The sequence below is a fragment of the Canis lupus genome, chromosome 15 (genome assembly GCF_048164855.1).
Source record: "Canis lupus baileyi chromosome 15, mCanLup2.hap1, whole genome shotgun sequence".
NCBI lineage: Eukaryota > Metazoa > Chordata > Mammalia > Carnivora > Canidae > Canis > Canis lupus.
Genome location: NC_132852.1, coordinates 15,639,506 through 15,654,836, shown reverse-complemented (window position 1 = coordinate 15,654,836; position 15,331 = coordinate 15,639,506). Strand labels below are relative to the sequence as shown.

Here is a 15,331-nt window from a genome sequence, read left to right as displayed (position 1 = left end):
TCATATTAGATAAAAATGGAATTATTTCTATTTTTAAGGAAATGAATGCCATGTTGATTACTCAGATAAAAAATAACAAAGTAATCTATTTTAATGCTTGCATTCAGAATGCAGCTATTGTCAGCGATCCAGTTCAACACTACCTTCTTTTAGCTCTGTCTAGCAGGAACATTTTTGGCCTCAGAACTGTCACAAATTTTATTCAGGTTTTTCTATGTCAATCTTAAAGACAGTGTATCCACACCATTAATCTAATAGCCATTGTGCATGCAATGCTGTATAGGAAACCACAAGCAAAATAGCTATATATTTATACTCTTGAGTTAATAGAATTTAAAAAATGGATTAACTCCATGCAATATATAAAAAATATAAGATCCAAAAATCAGTTTCCATCAATTTTAATAAAAATGCTTCTATCACATGCTACATGGTGTTTGGAAGATGGAAACTCTTACGTGCCTCATGGACATCATGTCCTTGGTGTGCAGTTTTAGGGAGACCCAGAATGCCCTTCTGCTCTTCCTAATCTCTTCAGGCCCTGGAAACCACTGCCTCACAATGGACAGGGGCACACAGTTGCCTCACATGTCTCCATGGCAGGAAGTTAGATAATCAAAGCAGGAAGGATGTCAGATGGTGGCAGAATCATTCATTTTCCAAATGCAAACACTTTTAAGGGTGTGAAGTGGGGCACTATTACCTTTTGCACAGGGATAACTGGCATAGACTGGGATCATTCAGGTAAATCAAAATATATGCTCTTCCTAGACAAGGCATGTGGGAGAAGGGAGCCTTCTGCTTCAACCAGACAGCGTATCCCTATCTAGAGGCGATGAGATACAACATTCTTTAAAACAGGTTCAAACACACAGCCACTGATTTGCAATATTTGAAAGCAGATCCATCCCTAGCAGTTCCCCTAAGGGGATTAGAGCAGGGCATCCAGGCACATGCTTTCTTTTAGGTATGCTGCAGAAACCTAGCAACTGACACATAAGAAACAGGACTCTCCCTTGTGCTATATCTGAAACTGGAAACAACTGAAATGCTCAATAATAGGAAGTGACTGGGAAAACCATGGTCCATTCATATCAGCTTTTACTGATAATGTCCTTAAAGATTTTGCAGTGGGATAGACAGAAATCTCATCATATAAGGTTGAATCCAAAAAGCTGGCTATAAACCAGGATATAAAATGTACACCCAATTACGTGAGATATGTATCACACACATATACACATACATGAAAAAGATGTATAAAAATGTGGTTTGCCTCTGGGCAGTGGAGGTGAGCAATGGTGTTTTTTTTTCTTCTTTTCTAAAGTTTTCATGAATTTTTAAGTTTAGAGTAAGCGCATAAACTGCAGAATCAGGAAAAAACATCTCCCATGTATGTATGAAAGCTGATATAGATACACACATTTAAGTACGTAGTACATACATCTGTTTTCTCATATGATCTGTCCAGCACTAACTTACCTGGCCAGAGAGAGTATCCAGGGTCACATTCTTACACTTGGCCTCGAGTGGTAGTTCATGTCAGGATTGTGGGGTCCATGGAAGAGCCAAAAAGAACATTCCTATGTGTCTACTTTCTCAATTATCCCATCTCTGTACCTTCCCATCCCACAAAAAACTAAGATTTGTGTTGTTGCTGTTGTTTGTGTTAGAAGCAATTCCATTGGTAAGACTGGATCCTGCTACCTGGCCACAAAGGAGAGCCCTTCGAAGATCTCGGTCCTCTCTGGTTCTATGGGCTACAGAAATGGGGAGGAGGGTATCACCACACATTCTGTGTTGAGCTACTGATACCGTTGGATGAAAAGCCATCACATAGCAATGAGGCCAGCAAAGCTCCTGTGTCCTTCTCTTTGTATTCAATAGCAGTAATTGTCTTCTTTTTAAAAAAATTTTAATTCTAATATAGTCAACATACAGTGTTAGATTAGTTTCAGGTGTACAGTACAGTGGTTCAGCAATTCTGTACAGTACTCAGTGTTTGTTACAGTAAGTGCACTTGTAATCATCCCCTTCACCTATTCCACCCACCTGCCCACCTCCCTCCCCTCTGGTAGTAACAAATTTGTTCTCTATAGTTAAGGGTCTGAGTTTTTTTGTTTGTCTCATTTCTTAAACACTGTATATGGGTGAAATCATAGGTATTTGTCTTTCTCTGATTTATGTCACTTAGCATTATACCTTCTAGCTCCATCCATGTTGCAAATGGCAAGATTTTGTTCTTTTTTATGGCTGGGTAATATTCCATCAAACACACACACCCAATATTTTCTTTATCCATTCGTTTATTGATAGACTCTTGGGCTGCTTCCATAATTTGGCTATTATAAGTAATGCTGCAATAAACATAGTGCTGCATATATCTTTTTGAATTAGTGTTTTCATATTCTTTGGGCAAATACCCAGTAGTGGAATTCCTGGATCATATGGTAATTCTATTTTTAGGTTTTTTAGGAACCTCCATACTGTTTTCCATAGTGACTGCACAAGTTTGCATTTCCACCAATAGTGTGAGAGAGTTCCTTTTTCTTTTTTTTTTTTAAGATTTTATTTAGTTATTCATGAGAAACATGGGGGTGGGGGGCAGAGACACAGGCAGAGGGAGAAGCAGGCTCCATGCAGGGAGCCCGACGCGGGACTCGATCCCGGGACCCCAGGATCGCACCCTGGGCTGAAGGCAGGCACCAAACCGCTGAGCAATGCAGGGTTCCCCAAGTTCCTTTTTCTCTACAACCTCAACAACTCTTGTTTCTTGTGTTTTTGGTTTCAGCTGTTTTGACAGGTAGGAGGTGGTATCTCATTGTGGTTTTGATTTGCATTTCCCTGATGATGAGTGATGTTGAGCATCTTCTCATGTGTCTGTTGCCCACCTGCATGCCTTCTTTGGAGAAATGTCTGTTCATATCTTCTGCCCATTTTTAAAATTTTTGGGAGGGGGCAGAGGTGGTGCTAAGTCATATAAATTCTTCATATTTTGGATACTAACCCTTATTGGCTCTGTGAATTGTAAATATTTCCTCCTATTCAGTAAGTTGCCTTTTATTTTGTTGGTTGTTTATTTTGCTGTGCACAAGCTTTTAATTTTTGATGTGGTCCCAATAGTTTATTTTTGCTTTTGTTTCCCTTGCCTCAGGAGACATATCAAGAAAAAAGTTGCTATAGCCGATGTCAAAGAAGGTACTCCCTAAGCTCTCTTCTAGGATTTTTATGATTTCAGGTCTCATATTTAGGCTTTTAATCCATTTTGAGTTTATTTTTGTGTATGGTATAAGAAAGTGGTCCAGTTTCATTATTTTGCATGTAGTTGTCCAGTTTTCCCAACACCATTTGCTGAAGAGACTTTTCCCCCATTGCATATTCTTGCCTTTTTGTCATAGATTAATAGACCATATAATTGTGGCTTTATTTCTGGGGTTTCTATTCTCTTCTATTGACCTATGAGTCTATTTTTGATTACTGTTTTGATTACTACAGCTTTTTAGTGTTTCTTGAGATCTGGGAATGTGATACCTCCAGTTTTATTCTTTCTCAAGATTGCTTTGGCTATTTGGGGTCTTTTGGAGTTCCATGCAAATTTTAGTATTATTTGTCATAGTTCTGTGAAAAATGCTGTTGGTATTTTTTTTTAAGAGTTTTTTTTTTTAATTTATTTATGATAGTCACACAGAGAGAGAGAGAGAGGCAGAGACATAGGCAGAGGGAGAAGCAGGCTCCATGCACCGGGAGCCTGACATGGGATTCGATCCCAGGTCTCCAGGATCGCGCCCTGGGCCAAAGGCAGGCGCTAAACCGCTGCGCCACCCAGGGATCCCCTGTTGGTATTTTGATAGGGATTGTATTAAATGTGTAGATTGCTTTGGGTTGTATGGACATTATAATATTTGTTCTCCCAATCAATGAGCATAGAAAAATCTTTCATTTCTTTGTGCTGTTTTCAATTTCTTTCATCAATGTTTTATAGTTTTCAGAGTATAAATCTTCCACCTTTTGGGTTAAGTTTATTCCTTGACATTTTATTCTTTTTGGCGCAATTGTAAATGGTATTTTTTTTAACATTTATTTGTTTATTTTAGAAAGGGAGAGCATGAGCAGAGGGGAGGGACAGAGAGAGAGAATCTCAAGTAGGCTGAGAGCTCCTGCTGAGCATGGAGCCTGAATAGGACTCAGTCCCACAAACCTGAGATCATGACCTGAGCCAAAATCAAGAGTTGGATGCTTAATCAACTGAGCTACCCATGTGCCCCAGGGATTCTTTTCTTAATTTCACTTACTGCTGCTTCATTATTAGTGTCTTGGAATGCAGTAGATTTCTGTACATTGATTTTGTATCCTGTGACACTGCTGAATTCATTTATCGATTCTATTAAGGTTTGGTGGAGTGATTAGGGTTTTCTATATAAAGTATCATGTCATCTATAAATGTGAAAGTTTTACCTCTTCCTTGCCAATTTGGATGTCTTTTATTTCTTTTTCTTGTCTAATGGCAGTACATTTTACTTTCACATTTGTACTTCATTAGAAAAGGCTTTGAAGTGACATAATGGCATTTATATTTTTTTGGTTTTGGTTTCACATATTAAATTTATAAGTTTTGCCTTTTGAAAATTTATATATGAGTAAGATTTTTTAAAAAGAATAAGAAGAAGGAAGGAGATAAATCAGAGAAAAGGGAAAGTAAAAGTAGAAGATGAGAAGACCAAGGAAAAAGTTCATTGTCCTCACCCAGGACACCTGTGGTGAGGTCCTGCCCAGTTACTAAGGTTGGACGGGACACTTAGCCTGGAGTTCCCAATGCTTGAAGAGAATCCCAAGCAGGAGACTCACCTTATAAGTGATTCAGTAAGAGGACCATGAGGCAGTCTTCTTTATGATTCTAACCATTTTATTTTTATTTATTTATTTATTTTAAATATTTTATTTATTTATTTGAGAAGGGAGAGTGAGCAAGAGACAGAGCTAGTGTAGCTGGGGAAGAGGCAGAAGGAGAGAGAGAAGCAGGGCCCTCACTGAGCAAGGAACCCATGATGTGGGGCTCAATCCCAGGACCCTGAGATCATGACCTGAGCCAAAGATAGGTGCTTCACTGACTGAGCCACCCAAGTGCCCTGATCCTAACCCTTTTAAAGCACTTAAACCAATAGCTCATACTATGTGCTTGAATCAGTGCTGAAGGAAAGCTGCCCAGGTACCAGAAATTTATATTAAACACGTGGAGCTTTCATGTGTCCTAGCAGCTAACACACCTTAACAGACCCTAGAGGAGAACTGATTGCACAAATTGGGTTACCTTTCTGTATGTTTGAGTGCCTTCTCTTCAATTAGACTGCAAGTTTCTTTGGAATACTTTCCTTCCTTCCTTCCTTCCTTCCTTCCTTCCTTCCTTCCTTCCTTCCTTCCTTCCTTCCTTCTTTCTTTCTTCTTTCTTTCTTTCTTTCTCTTTCTTTCTTTCTTTCTTTCTTTCTTTCTTTCTTTCTTTCTTCCTTCCTTCCTTCCTTCCTTCCTTCCTTCCTTCCTTCCTTCCTTTCTTTCTTTCTTTTTTTTTATATATATTTTCTATCCCCAGAGAGCCTAGCATAGAACCATGTACCTAGTGAGCCTTTAATAAATGCTGTATGATTGATTTGATCTAATAGGATGACATGGAGAATTTTGGTTTGTTTTCAATAGCACCTAGTATACAATTATGTGATATTAGTCACTTTTAATAAAGGTCCTTGCCCTTAAGGAACTCAAGAGCCCACATATTCCTAGAGAGTGGGGATCTAAGGGAAAGAAATAAAATTGGTATGTCCAAAAATGCATTTAGGATTTCACTGAGAGATACGTATTTCTTTAATCCTGGAGGTTATTGAATGAATGGGAGCTTAGGCAGATCTGAAACAGGGCTGTGAGCTGGGAGGAAGCTGGGGGGTGGGGGGGGCGGTGGACTGTAGTGGCCCAGCCCAGCTCTGCCGCAAAGCATGTGCCTTCCGTGTCCTTGCCTTAAAATGACATCAGTAGTTCCCAACTGAAATTCTATGGATTAAGGCGCATTGACTACTATTTGATTACATATCTATCTGTCCCCCATGTACTTTTTATGTGCAACCAGATTTGGGAACTAGGACATTAGGTGGGTAGGTGACCTTTCCTTTCTTGACTGAAGAGGGTAAATTTAGAACTGGAAGGAGACATAGGATTGAATACTCTGATCTGTATGGGGGGAAAAAGCAAAAATGCATGACAACAACCACAAAACACCGTTAGCTAGTCCAAAGATGAAAGGGAAAAATAAACGTTGGCTGGCTAGAGGAAATATCTTCTTTGACAGGATATGAAATAATTCATCGAGTGTTATTAAACAGGGAAGTCAAAGTTCCAATCGCAGGAACTTAATAAATATTTGTTGATTGACTGATTAATGAGCTAATTCAAGCAAAGAAGGAATTTTGTTACTGTTTTAAAGTAAGGATTTCTAATTGCCCATTCGGGATAAAAATATTTCTTGTGTTTCCCTAAGCAACCCAAACTATCTATTCCATTATTCAAACAAACACCTAAAAGGATTTAATGTATCCTTTGGCAACCAAAGATAAAACTCCACTTAAGCTTCTTTCAAGCAGATATTAGTGGTTATTTAGTTATTTTAGTTATTGAGAAATATTAGGTGATCCATGCCCTGTGTTTGACAAAGTAAGTTTGAATTCTGTCCCCACTCCCCACCCCAGGAATTTCAAGCAGAACTTCTCCTTTGAAGGTGGCTTCTTTCCCTACCCCTGGGTGTTTGTCCTGCTGCTAAGTGAAACCCAAAGGATTTGCAAAATAAAAAGGATCCCAGGTTCCCTCATAAGTGCAGCCATCAGAAGAACTATTGATTCTGAAATTGAGCAATTTCCAGTAGTACAAAGAATTGGTATATTATAGTCATTAGCCTATGTCTTTTATTCAACACATTCCAAATTATTTTCTATTCAAACATATTCGAAATGCATTTTTATTCAGTGTATTCAAAATGTTCGTTCTTCAAAAAGTATTCCCCAATTAGCCAGTAGTCCCCCTCCCACTCAGTTGTTCCCACCTTTATTCTCAGGGCTGAGAGGCCACTTGAATGTTATTTGCTCTAAGTTGTCCTCATTGGAACCATGCACTCACATTTCACGTATATCAGAATTATGTAAATTTTAAATACTATTATGTATAAGAGTAATAAAATCTTACTGAATAGGCAGTGTTTATTTATTTATTTTAAAGATTTTATTTATTTATTCATGAGAGATACAGAGAGAGAGGCAGAGACTCAGGCAGAGGGAGAAGCAGGCTCCACACAGGGAGCCCGATGTGGGACTCGATCCCAGGTCTCCAGGATCACTCCCTGAGCGGAAGGGGGCGCTAAACTGCTGAGCCACCCAGGCTGCCCTGGATAGGGAGCATTTATTTTTATTTTTATTTTTATTTTTTTCATTTTAAACAAGAAGTTTATTTAAACAACAAGACGCTTGACTTGAAGGGAAAACTATCTAGGATTCATTTCTTTTAGAGTAATTTATCCCTACTTGAAGACAGATTGCCCTACATGTAACAGCTACATACAAAAAAGGTATAAAATTGTCCTTGGTTTTACAATGATAAATGAAAAACATTAAAATTCTCCAATCGAACAAGGTATGCAAGGATTTTTATGTTGTTCTTTTTCTGTTAAACAGTGAGAGCAAAAGAACTTACCAGAATATAAAGATAAGAGCTGACTGAACATGCCACTAATGGAGAGACAGGGTGTTTTCACAGAAGCAGTATTTTCCCCCATCCCATCTCCATTTGATGTCGATCAAAACATACCACTGGCCATTTAGTTTTAAAAAATGCAATATGCTTGTGCACATACACAGTTACTTTATGTACAATAAAGGAATGGGGAAGGGGAAAATGAAAGAATAGAGAAAACTATACTGTAGTAGTCAGGATGTGGTGGAACCAAATTATGGCTTTCTATTTGAGGCTGTCTTCTTGGTCTGGAGGAACAGAGTTCTGGAGTAAAGTAGCAGGTTCCCTTTTTAGTAGACACCTCCTGTCTGCTGCTGGAACACATCAATTGTATCTTCATCCTCCATTTCCAACTGTCCAGATGTGTCTGTTTCATTGATCGGCTGCCCATCAAATCAGAATCTGATCTGCCTCATTGACAAACCCTGTCGTTCACAATAGGTTTTCATTAGTTTACTAAGTGGTGTATGCCTCTTAATCTTAAACTGCACCACAGAACCATCCTGCCCTGCCACCTTCAAATTAATATGATCGTTGTTCTCAGTCTTCACTCCTTCCTTGGGCTTTTGGTCGGCCATGGCGAGTGCCGGAGTCTCCTCAGCTGCTGCTTCACAAAAGAGGTACCAGGTCCGCCGAACAAGCACACCGGGAGCATTTAATATAGTGCAAATTCCTCCAAATTTATATGATTTCTCCAGAATGCCATAACAGAGCCAGAGCACCAATGTAGTGAAATTTAAGCCACTTTTAATCCCTTGTCTGGTGGCCACTTACATTAGCGGTAAACAGAAACCCCCACAGGGCTTGGTCACCATCATGGTGAACCATGGTGGGAATATGGGGCACAGACTTTTGTGAGTGATTTTGGTGACAATAATGCTGTTATTTTATCATGCATCTTTTCTGTGCTATGATCATACCATCTAAACTTTTATAAAGTAGGGGTGCTAAAAATGTGCCGTAAGTTACTATGAAATGAAGCCAGATGCAGTAGATAAAGAAGGCCTGGCAGTGGCCATGATTCTCAGTGCTGTTAATTTCGGGAAAGACAGCAAAAGGAATATTGTTAGGACTTTTTTGGGGGGGAAGGCGGGGTAAAGATTTTATCCATTTGAGAGAGAGAGAGAGAGCGCCCACAAGTGGAGAGGCAGAGAGAGAGGGAGAAGCAGACTTCCTGCTGAGTAGGGAGCCTGACTTAGGGCTTGATCCCAGGACTCCAATTTCTTGACCAGAACTGAAGGCAGTTGCCCAACCACTGAGTCACCCAGGAGCCCCTATTGCTAGGTCTTTTTAAAAAAAAAAAAAAAAAAGGCAGCATTAAAACAAAATTATGCCACTATTATTACGGATTTATACACTCTGACAACACATCTCCTGGCCCAACTGTGATTATAAGAAGGATATACTTGAATTAGTTTTACATGATGTAGTTCTTCAGGAACCCAGCTGTCTTGTGAATATAGTGTAAACTCCCCCTAGATTGCAATCTCTTGAAGAGGAAGCAGAAACCATCTGTTATTTCTATATTCCACACTCCAACCACCTAATAACAATCACAATGGTCACATTGTTGTAGAAGGTGTTTACAAAACAGTTGTCTCAACTCACCCTCCTGATGACCTTGTGAGGTGAGTTTTCTTATTTTCCCCATTTTACAGACCCCCAGAGGTGTAGAAAGAGTCATTGATTTGCTCATGTCAGTCAGCAAGGAGTGGCATTAAGAAAACTTCCAGCTGGATCATGGAACCGGGAACCTATGACCATCCAAATGGACTTGCAACATTTGCCTCAACTCTGAAGTGCTAGGTCAGATTCCTCCTTCTGTGTATAGACATGTTCTAGAGACAGGGAGGATGGAAACCTCTGTTAGTTCACAGGGTAAGGAAGGACCAGAGAAAGAGGCAAAACACCCCAGATTGGTAGGTGATTGTTTATATAAGCAAGAGAACTTATTTACAAGGACCATTTTGGGTGGCTACAGGAAGAATAGATCTCCATACTTGGCTACCGGATCTTAAAAGTTTATAGAGAGGCCTTAACTGGATTCAGTCAAAAATACCATCCAGATGGTCTCAACACCACATCAAGGCTCTATGTTCTTGGGGAAATTTCTAGCATGGGGAAGGCAAGCAGAACATGCCAGAGGAGGGGGTGAGGAGTTCACAAACTCTGATTGCCTGAGTTCAGTTTATAGGTCAACCAGTGGTCACATCCTCTCTGTGACCTCCTCCAACACTATCCTTATGTCCCTATGCCTCTCCTACATTATCTGTGACTCTGGCCCTTTATCTGTTTTCTTAGAAAATTATTTAGTTAAGAAAGCAGTTTCATTTGGGGCTGGTTAGTGATCAAGAAGTTTCCCTAGTGTGCCTTGAAGTCTTCAGTGCATGGAAATGTCTCTCAGGGGAGATGGTAAGGAGAGAGGGGTCACAAGCCACATCAGAGCAGAACTGTTGTAGCTAAGGGTTCCAGCGAGAATGGCAGAGAAAGTCAGGGGATAGCACTCTGTTTCTCATCCTAACCAACCATGAGATCTTGGACAGGCCCTTTCACCTCCCCTGAGCCTTAATTTCCTCATTTACACATTACAGAATAAGAATAACATTTGTCTAAACTACCTTACAAGATTGTTGTGAATGGTGGGAATATTTTCTTTCTAGTACATGCCACCTAAGGCAGGACAGACTCAAGGACTTGATGTGAACAGGCCGGCAAGAAGCCTCCCCCACTATGTCCACACCGCCCCCATCCACACACTCCCTGGTGGGCATGGGAAGGATTTGGTTATTAATTTTGAAAAAACAAACTCACCTTTTTGCATTTAGAGGACAAATAACAAAAATGATAGCTGGTTAAAGAAACTGAAATACATACTTTATTAGTTTTTACAGGTAGGATGTCTCCTCCCAATCCATAAAATCTATACAATTATCCAGGTATAAGGACTGAAATCAATTCAAAAGAATTTATTTCAGAAATGTCCAGAATAGGTAATTTAGATGCACTTATGAGAAATTGCCTCTCCTTGCCCTGAAATGTGCCTAGGGTAGAGTTTTGTTAAAACAAATTTGGATAGACTTGTCCTTGCCATCCAGAAAACAGTATGTGGCTGTGCAAGTAACAGAAGGGCATGTCAGTCAGGCCTGAAAAGGCTCAAAGCTCCTACAAGCACAAAGCCCTGGGGAAGGAAGTGGACAAAAGGCAATAGCACCTTTTGTCCTTTGCCCACGTCACTGCCAGACAGTACCTTGTCCCTTGGTGCCAATCCCCTCTTCCACAATGTCTGTAGCATGCTTGGAACTTTATGAGTTATATATTTGGGTAATGGTTATACACAGTGGGATTTGCTCCAGGGAAGGAGAGCAGTAAGTTTTATCTTGTCATCAACTGATTTCAGGCTGCCTGCAGTGTCATGTTGAAAATGAGTCTCATGCAAGATCTGAAGGGGCAAAGAGTAATGAATACCCACTCCACATAGCTTCATCCCTTCTCTCGGGCCTCATGCTCCCTTGAGATTGTCTTTGCTGGCAGTCTCTGGCAACCAAGCTTCTCTGTTTTGTTCTAGACACACCAGAACTGCAAGCATATATAGAGCACTCTCAGAGAGAAAGAAGAGAGATTTGTTATAGGAATTGACCTATGTGGTTATGGAAACTGAAAAGTTGGTCTGAGAATTGGGGGCCATTTGTGTAAATCTTAGTCTGAGTCCAAAGGCCCAAGAACCAGGAGTACCAGTGTCTGACGGCAGAAGATGGATGTCCCAGCTCAATGAGAGAAAGAGTCTATTTGCCCTTCGTCCACCTTCTTTTTCTATTAGAGCCCTCAACAGATTAGATGATGCCCATTATTGAAGGCAATCTTCTTTACTCAGTCTACTTAGTCAAATGCTAATATCCTCTGGAGTTACACTTATGGAAACACCCAGAAGCCTGCCATCTGGGCATTCCTAAGCTCAGTCAAGTTGACATATAAAGTTAAGCATCACTGGTGTGTGAGTCTGTGTATTGAAAACAAAGGCCTTCCACTTTATTCATTGTATAAGTTAATTGTGTAAGTGTGGCAGTCACAAAATCCTCAAGTTCTAGACACCACTCCCCCCACTACACACATTTAGCACCTTTAGTATTCACCATTCTGAGTTTAAGAGAAGAGGCTCAGGGAGGTCACTTGACTTGTCTGGGGCCACCAAGCTAATTAGTAGAAGAACCAAGACTAGAACCATTTCTCTGCACCCCTCTTAGGATGTGGCTCACATGACCTGGTTACTTCTCAAGTGGGACAGACCACAAGGATCAGAACTGGGGACTAAGTATACTTAGCAGAATGGGACAGACACCTGGAGAACACACCGGGAGATCTTCACTAAGAGCGGGTACGGCCTGCTAACAATGAGGTCTCTGAAGGTTGTGGCTACAGAAAGAGGTGGTATAACCAACAGCTATTGGAACCCAAGGACAAGCTCGGAGCGGGTGGTGTTCAGTGCCCTGGTGGTAGGGAGCAGGTCCCAGGCACTGGGCCATTTTCAGGAATAGATGTCTTGCCTCTGGGAGGGCTAGGGGCAACTCAGGGAAACTCAGAAACTCAGTCCCACAGGGACTGAAGTGGTTGGCAAGTGACAACCATGGGCATTTAAGCTTAAGAAATAGGGCAGGAACCCAACAATCAGGTGAACGATGGGATTCATTTTGGGGAATAAAGGAAGAGCATACAAGGCAGGGGCCAGAAAAGAATGTCAGTGTTGGGCTAAACTCACTGGGTTGTGACAGGACTGGCCCCAGAGGCCAGATGGAGGTTGAGCCTGCAGATTTGGGGTGTTCAATGAGGATGGTACAGGGACAAAGGTGAGGGCTGCTGACCCAGCAGAATGTGGCCCTGACTTTGAGCCCAGTGCTCTTTTCTATTAAATATTTATCTGTTAGCAGTTCTGCAGAGCTGGAGACTTTTCACCCTTGTACCTAAAAACCACAAATGAAAGAAAGGGTAAAGAGACGAGCTTCAGATCTGCTCCTGCTAGTTTGGGGAAAGCAGTTGTCTTACCCAGATTTGGCATTGCGTATTAGATAACTCAAGCAAAGGAAGGCCATAGGCCTCAAATAGATTCTTCCAGGATCAAGCTTCAAGTTCTGCACAGATCATAGGAAAATGGGCACTTAAAAAATGTAGCATGTCACCCTTTTAAAAGGTCAAGCAGGGCATAACATGTGGGGATTTAATCAGATGATTGTCATGTGTGCTCATTCCTCAAGAAGAGGGGAATTGAGACCCATATCTGAGGCAGGACAGAGGAGGGAGAAGAAAACTGGTCTTGGGGTCAGAAGATCTGGGTTCTGAGCAAGACTCTGTCCTTGTAGTTGCTCCAAGCAATGTCCTCGTCTATGACCTGGGGACTAAACCCCTGAGAGGGATAAGGATTAAATGGAATCATGCCTTTGCAAGTGCACTGAAGGAAGTTGCAGAGAATTGGCCCCCTATAATTTAAGTCCACAATCCCTTCCTTCTTTTTTCAGCTATTCAGATATTCTTGACGGAGTCGAGGAGAGAATACTCCGCTTGGTTGAGTGTAGATTGAGCCTTGTGGCTTATTTTCCACAATGTTCCAAGAACATTTCAGCCATGTCCAATCCCCCTCACTCTCTTAAAGTGGTAGAGAAAGGCTAAAACTCCTCTCACTATGTATGTACCTAAAATTATTGGGATCAAGTCATATCAAACTAGGAGTGAGGGAAGTTGTCGAGATCCAAGAGAAGAGAATGAATGAAGTTCACATGGAATCCCCATAACTCCTTTGTGACTCCCCCATGTGGACTCTCTCTTATCCCTCATTCTCCTGCAGACACATCAACTGTCCGCCCTTGTGGGGCAGGTGGCTCAAGCTGTACTCGGTTCTGAGAGTTGTCAGGACATTGCCCTTTAGAATTGGCCAAAGCCCACAGGCCGGAAGGAATTGACTGTACTAGACCTGGCATGGTCCAGCCCAGGGATCAGAGAAGGTCCCAGTGGGCCCTTTTGGGGAAGATAACATTTATTTCCTGGGCAGTTCTATTCATCTGGCACTGTGCAATCTGTTTTACATATATGTCAATTCTCACAAAAACCTTGACGGAAGGGTTTGTTATTATAGAAGATGAGACTGGTAGAAGCTAAGTGGCTTGCTGAATGTTGCCAGCTAGGAGATAGCAGAGGAGAATTCAAGCTCAAGTCATCTTGAGAGCAAAGCCCATGCTGTTTATATGACACTACGAAATGCTAATGACCCTGGCTGGGAGAAGGGGGGGCGGGTGGCTATGTGCTAGAGCAGAAGAATGAAAGCCCATTAGATGAAAGCCAAGAGTCCAAAACTGATGACTCTGATCCCCCCTTCCCTCTTCTCATTTTGCTCCTCCTCCTTGTCCCCTTACCAATCCGGGAGACCCCTAGGTAAGGGGAGCTTGGGCTGGGTCTGGAGGTGCCTCCAGAGAGTGAGGCTCTGTAGACCAAACAAATGAACCAGAGCTGTGAATACAATCCAACCAGGAGTCACTGAGTGTGCACCAAGGACTCAGGGCAGACAGCTTGGCTCTTCCTTAGGGAGCAAGATATTCACCCCGAATTGTGAAATGACAATCAGGACTGTGTATGACCAGAGGTCAGAAGGAGGGCTTCTGGCCACAAGGGCTCCATCTGTGGTTGAGATCAGAGGAGGCAAGGTGGTTGAAGGAAAGGGCTCCCAGGAGGTGTAGGGACCCCATCCAACTTAGTCCTGTGCCCTATCTGGCTCAGAGTAAATGTTTGTTGAATGAAAACTGAGAGCTGAAGGGTGGTTTGAATTCAGATAGGAAGAAGTGAGTTGAGATGACACTCTGGGGAAGAAGAAAAATACCAAAGAACTCTTAGAAACAGGAGTGTAAGTGGGAAGAGAGGAGGCAAACAGCGTGGTTCATTTGGGGAAGGAGCCGGGACACCGTTGGTAGCTGTGCCATATTGATCTATCCCAGGCTGTGGGCACCAACGAAGTGTATTCTATCCCTATAGGCATGTCCTACAAGTCAGCACTCTGGCATCTCCACTTGGGTATAGATTTAATAAGCATCTAGCTGAACTTGTTTCAAGCTGAGCTCTTGATCTTCACCCAAATCCCACTTTTTCACCTTGTAGTTTACAGGAAATTCATCCTTCCCCCTAGTCTTGGAGGCATTCTTGACCATTCCATTTCTCTCACCAACTACACCCAACACAGTAGGAAAGAAGATTGGCCCTACTTCCACACTCGGTCTAGATTCTAGAACACAAGCACTTTTACCACTCATGTTCCACTGTTCAGTGGCATTCTCAGGTATCTCTGTAGACATCCATGGAAGGCAAGAGGGGAGAACATGGGATTCAATGGTGACCATAAAAATGTTTTCAAAAGAGCTATTCATTTTCAGAGCCCAATAAACAACTTTGTATGTTCCCCTTAGCCGGCTTTTCTTCAGCATTTATTTCTAGCCTGGGCTGATGTCACTGACAAAATGAATGGAGAGATGAGTCAGTGGTTGAGTAGGGTGATAGGCCCTCAGTGGTAGCTACAAAATTAAGCTAGCTGTAGCCT

The 15,331-nt window shown here is 41.7% G+C and overlaps 1 pseudogene; it reads right to left on the bottom strand.

Annotated features, from left to right (window-relative positions):
• Positions 1 to 7,870: 7,870 nt before the first annotated feature.
• LOC140605479 (small ubiquitin-related modifier 2 pseudogene) lies at positions 7,871 to 8,388 on the bottom strand (annotated as a pseudogene).
• Between the last annotated feature and the right edge of the window lie 6,943 nt (positions 8,389 to 15,331).